The sequence below is a fragment of the Cynara cardunculus genome (assembly GCF_001531365.2).
Source record: "Cynara cardunculus var. scolymus isolate 2C chromosome LG 15, CcrdV1, whole genome shotgun sequence".
NCBI lineage: Eukaryota > Viridiplantae > Streptophyta > Magnoliopsida > Asterales > Asteraceae > Cynara > Cynara cardunculus.
This window is the reverse complement of record NC_037542.1, coordinates 6,095,653-6,102,023: the sequence shown is the minus strand read 5'-3', so window position 1 is coordinate 6,102,023 and position 6,371 is coordinate 6,095,653. Positions and strand designations below refer to the sequence as shown.

The 6,371-nt window shown below is 29.1% G+C and overlaps 1 non-coding gene across 1 annotated transcript; it reads left to right on the top strand.

The window, feature by feature from the left end:
* The first annotated feature begins 3,453 nt into the window (after positions 1–3,453).
* Positions 3,454–3,535, top strand: TRNAS-UGA. Its single transcript has one exon. It is a non-coding gene; the product is annotated as a tRNA-Ser (tRNA).
* The last annotated feature ends 2,836 nt before the right edge of the window (positions 3,536–6,371 follow it).

Genomic DNA, 6,371 nt, shown 5'->3' with positions numbered 1-6,371 from the left:
TTTAAATAGTTAATTTAATACTAATATCGAAAAAAAAAATTCAAAGTTTTATGATATCTTCAAATTTATATTTTATTCAAAAATTAAAACATTATTACTTTCTCAAAACCATGTAAAACCGTATTATATTGATAAGGACAAAGAATAAAACAAATTATTAAAATCGAAATATATCTCGTTGCATTGTGCGAGTATTCTTCTAGTACAGATTAATATTAATTAAAAAAGTTTGTGTTTGAAAAGCTTTTTATGAACGAAAATAACGCATTTTTTAATTGGAAAGGAAATGTTTAGAGAAAAATAGATTTTTTGCATAAACTTCTTCTTTAAAATCTTACTAAATAAGTCATTAATTCATTATCAAATAATTATATATAACTGATATCAAATAATCTATAAGTATTCTTAAACTTATTAAGCTGTTAAAAATACCTTCAACATAACCTCTAAATAAGAGTAAACTTTATTTTTGGTCCCTAAAGTTTAGAAAAAATTATAAAAAGTGGGACCTGAATTTTGATAAATCTATAAATCATTCTTATGATTTTCATTTTACTCTAAAAAGTAAAAATGATCCCTCGTCACTAACTACGTTTACTTTTTCTGTTGATGTTGAGAGTCATTAGATTTTGATAAATTCTAATGAAAACAATTTAAAATAATGTTGCAAGTCATATGTGAATTTACAAAAAGTCATATGTGAATTATATATGTTAAAATAAGCTACTAAAAGGGTGCTTCGGATTGCTTATGAAAACAACTTATTGACTTATTCCAGTGTGGCATCGGTAATAAGCACTTTTAAGTGTTTGAATAAACAATTTATATCGGTGCCAAACCGGTAATAAGAAGTTTTTAAAAAAGTTAAACTCTTCTGACTTATAATAAGTTGATAAGTGTTTTTATAGAAAATCATAAGTTGTTTCAAATAAGCAATCTCAAACACTCCCTAAGTATAGGTAAATAAGGATAGTGACTTTTGTTGATAAATGTTTAATAAACGACACGTTAAGTTTCAAAGTACATACTTTCGGACTTGAACTTGTGACTTCCAAATGTCGTCTTAACAAATTTTCAATTTGACTAGAAAAGATTTTAGAGCCTACTTTTTTGCTTAGTCTCTCAAAGACAAAATGCGCTATTGTGTGTGAGAGAGCAGAGAAATGTCCTTGTTTTTTATGAAAACTCCGTTTGGTAGTTTGTACTTGTTTGTCGATATGACGATTATAATCATTATATATATATATATATATATATATGTTTCGGTCAGTGATTTAGGGGCTATTTACCAACAATAGTTGATAAGCGCTGTCTGAAATAAGAGGTCTGATCAGAGTAAGTGTTGTTTGTAAAAAACTGTTTACCAAGTATACTGGATTTGGTGCTGACTAATAAAAAAATGACCATTATAACCCTATATGTGATGAAGTTTTTAAACTGAAGCAACTATTTACCAAATTTTATGTATGAATAATTGTTGAAATGACAAAAATACAAATTTCATAATTAAAATATATTAAAACGGAAAAATAAATTGAATTTAAACATAATAATTATCGCAAAGATCTTAATTTGAAATATTAGACAATAACTGATTTGCAATCTGATAGCGCAAACTAGTCATATATTCACTATCTTGATAACTCCACTGCATTTCATCGACTTCTATGTCATTGTTTCCTTCATGTTGTTCTTCGTTGGCGGTAAACATGGTGTTCTCATCGTGTTCCATGAATAATTGGTCTTGGATATTGCATTTCCTTATAAAGTTATGAATCGCGAAATAAGCAATCACCACATCTTTCTGTATTGAAAAAGGATAAGGAGCAATTTGCTTCAGGATTGGAAATCTTGCTTTTAAGACACCATACGCACGCTCGATAACATTTCTAAGTTGTGCATGAGCATGATTGAACATTTCTTCTTTTGTTAATGCACGTCTACGTCGAAAATCTGCTAACCAATACCTCGTATTGCCACTTCTTATCAAGGTAAGAGGCTCTTATTCAGTAAGTGTCAATAAGAAGCAAGTAAACACCCCCTTAGTTTTTCTTTTGAATCACCAACTTGAGTGAAATGTGAGGGAGTGCTCAAGATTGTATGGAATTGCGAATCAACTGTTAGAAATCACTATGTTCTAGTGAATCGCCTCTTGGAATTAGCCTTTAGAAAGTGAAAGAAGACAAATGATCCAAACACTGAAGCATAAACCACTCTAAATAAATACTCGAGTTGATTCTTCCTCTCAAACTATTTTTCCCGCACTTATGTTGAACTAATTTTATATTTTGTCGGTTGTTTTACATTTTTGTTTCTGAAAAAAGTCGACAAGATCGTAAAAATTGGTACAACATATTTATCATCCTCTAGATTGGCCAATAGACAAGGATGGACCTACTTAAGAACATATGGTGGCACCGGCCACAACTTCATGGCTCCCACGTAATAGAAAAAACATTGCATTCCTTAACGATGCTACAAATATCATTTCTTGAAACTACGATAGTAATACAAGTTTCTTGTGGCAGAGCTGATTTGCTTGGCCTTTTCCCCCTTCTAAGTCTGGGTTTGAATTTGATGTTTATCAATTGTCCAAATCTTTTTGTTTTTAATTTTGGGTTTATTTTGATAAAAATTAGAATAAAAAGCTATAAGAAGATTCGAACATGGGATTACATTGCAAAGCAAGGAACCAACCACCAGACAAATGTGAAAATTATTTATAAATTTGTTTTTTGTAGTCGAATGGTGCCACCACTTGTATGGGTTTGGGATGAAATGAAATAAATAATAATAATTAAAAATATTTATAAAATTATACATCAGTGCTCAATTACAACCTGTTGTAAAATAAAAACGGCATAGTCATAAAAATGACATATTTTATTTTGTTTATCTTCTCCTTAAGAACATGGATTTTTCCCTTTCATTTGCTTTCTTTCCGTTTCATCTCAAAAACACAAAAAATATCTCTTCGGTTTCTTTTGTTCCCAAATTTGAGAACACAACATCGAAAAATAGCAGCGTTCGAAGGTATAATTCGTATTATTACATCTTTATATTATAATGTAAAGGAAATTACGAAACAATGAGTATAATTAGTAAAAATATTGATTATAATTATTAAATATATGAACATATATTTTTTTAATAAAATAAAAATATATATCTTGATTATAATTAGTAATAATAATATCGATGTTTTATTACTATGATCCAAAAGATTTCGGTTTTATTCTTATAGAATTGTTTTTTAATTTGATTAATAATTAAAAGAAAATAATTTTTAAAAATTAAATATCATGAAAAATAAAAATTAATTTTTATTTAAATATTTTAAGTAATTTTCAATTGAAGGTCATAATTTGTTTGCTTTGATATTTTAATTATTATTTTTAAATATTATTTCTAGTCTACTCTATATATTATATCAAAAAGGCATACGTCACAAGCGTCGATATGTCCGAGTGGTTAAGGAGATAGACTTGAAATCTATTGGGCTTCGCCCGCGCAGGTTCGAACCCTGCTGTCGACGACTCCTTTTTGAAGAACAATTTTAGCGAGGGGTAGTTTTGTCTTTTCACCTTCTCTCTCTCAACATCCTTTTTCTACTTTGGTCCCTTCAAACTAATTTTTATTTTATATCAGATTTAGTCCCTCAACTATTATATTTTATAACTTATTTGGTCTCTCAAACTATTTTTTATTTTAAAATGGATTTGATCCCTCCTTTTAATCAGTAAAATTTGATGGCACAAACATATACTTTCTAAATATAATTTGCAAAATAATTAAATAAAATTTGAAACTTAGATTTCACCGTGAAATATTTTATATTTCAGATACATTACTTCCTTGAAACTCTTTAGCTTAAATAAAATATAATTATGATATATGTTTTATTTTAATTAGTTGAAAATTAAAAAGTTTTAAAACCAGTGAAAGTTGAGAGAAAGGAGAATGAGTAGAATAAACAAAATCGTCCCTCACTTATAGAAATGTAAACTGAAAGAAGATAGTGAAAGAGACTATATTCGTTATAGAAATAAAACTAAAGAAACATCCCTTGTTAATTATGTAAACCATAGGGACCAAATCTGTATTTAGCTCTAAATATTTTAATTAAATATCCTAAAAATCTCGTTTTTATAATTTGATACAGGGTTGGGTTCACGTGAGATCAGTCTGTTTTCGTGAAACCTGTGAGACCACTTTTTTACACTTGAAATTTCACAACAAAACGTTGTGAAAAAAAAATCGAACCTTTACAGTAAAAACACTGTGAAGGTTACCTTCACAGATTTTTTGTTGTGAAGTTTCAAGTGTAAAAAAATGATCTCATGGGCCTCACGAAAACAGACTGATATCACGTAATCTGAAGTCATTTTTCACATGTTATCAAAATATTACAATAGTTAAATACCTAATACTTTTAATAACATACAGCTATTCTTTTTTTCAGATCAATACTATCTTGTAACCATTTTTGATTGATAAATAGATATATATTTAAAATAAAGGTGGTATTTCTTTGTGATTACTTAAAAGATATTAAATTTTAATAAAATTATATTATCCAAATGAGCATTTAAGATAATGTTCGATATAATTCTAAATATTACATTATTCATCGGGAAAATCTGAATATGACATTATCATGATCGGTGTTCGAAAAGATGTGTCGATATAGCGTAAGATTCATCACAAAATGGCCATAGCATTTGTGTAAGGCGTGGCTCACGTCATGGAGTGCGTTTTTTATAAGACGTGATTTTTTTAAAGAATATCTTTTTAATTTTTTTATCTTTTGTGTTTTTACACTTTTAACTTTACATTTAACACTTATATATATATATATATATATATATATCTAAACACATCACTCACAATTTGTTTCACGGATTCATAAATATTATGGACTCACGATTAAAACGAAGTTGTAAAATTACTTTCATAAGTTCTATTTTAAATATTTGTTCAAAAACTATTTATAATATTAATCTATATATTTCTCTTCTTCTAATACGAATATACATTTTTTAACATCATTATCTGATTAGAAAACATATATGTAAATATATAATTCTAAATATGACATACAAAGTTGTCTCCTTATGTGATAACCGCGTTTCGGTTATATAATTTGAGGTAATTATTTGGTTAAAGTGATAAATTGTTGATTTGATTATTTTAAACCAAGTTACATAATATATATATATATATATATATGTATGTATATATATATGTGTGTGTGTATGTGTGTGCATGTGTATTTTATGTGAGTATGAAGGGGGGGAGGGATTTTAAAATAAATAAAACCCATCGCCCTTTTTGTAGGAAGTACGTAAGGGGGGATGACTTCTTCACCATTCTTCTTGCCATTTTTGGAAAGAATCTGGGAAAGAGAGAAATCTGTGTATTTGTCTTGTGTGAAGAAAACTGTGTAAATTGCTAAGCTGTGGAGTGATTTTATGACAAATTGGAAGTTGATTCTGTGTGTGATGCATCTTCAAACTTTGCACATAAGGCGAGTTTTACAAAAGGCTTTGAAGTTGAATATGATATTGTTTTTAATATACTGGTTTACATGTTGTTAATAGTTCAAAGTTATGAACATAACTGTTGTATGTATATTATATTGTTCTTATGCACGGTCCGATGAGGGCTTTTTATCAGACATTGTGTTGTCCGATGAAGGGTTCTTATCGTACATGTGTTGTCCGATGAGGACACTTATGTTTTTAGTATTGTCTAATGATGAACTTTACCGGACAAAACTTTGTCTGGTGAGGACCTTTATCGCACAAGGCAGTAACCGGATTGGGTGTTCATCGCCCAACGCCTTGTCCGCTGAGGATGTTTATCGGATAAGGCATCATCCAGATTGAGGGTTTATGATTTTAAGTATTGACCAGTGAGGGTGTTTATCACCCAAGTATTGTCCAGTGAAGTTGACTGATGAGGGCAGTTCATCGCCCACGTGCTGTCCAATGAAGGGCAGTCATCGGTCAAGTGTGAGATATGTGTTACATTTATAACTCTTGTTGTCATATCCATAAGATGCAATAATTCAGAGTTAACATTTCTTTGTGATATGAAGACTTTGAATTATTTCTCTTATTGAAATGATAACAATGATGTTATTGAGAAGCGGAAAATTGCTTATAGCTAAAGCCATCAACTGCCCGTGTTTCGAATAAGCAAATGTTTTTGGATATCGAATGTTACATTATTAAAACGCGAAGGTTCTTTGGTTATTATTGAATTCAATGCTCTTATGAGTTCGAAACAGTTCTTATTTTAAAAAAGCTTTAGTTAATAACCAAGAGCTCTGGTTGATGGTATTTCTTTATATGATTTTGATAGTTGAG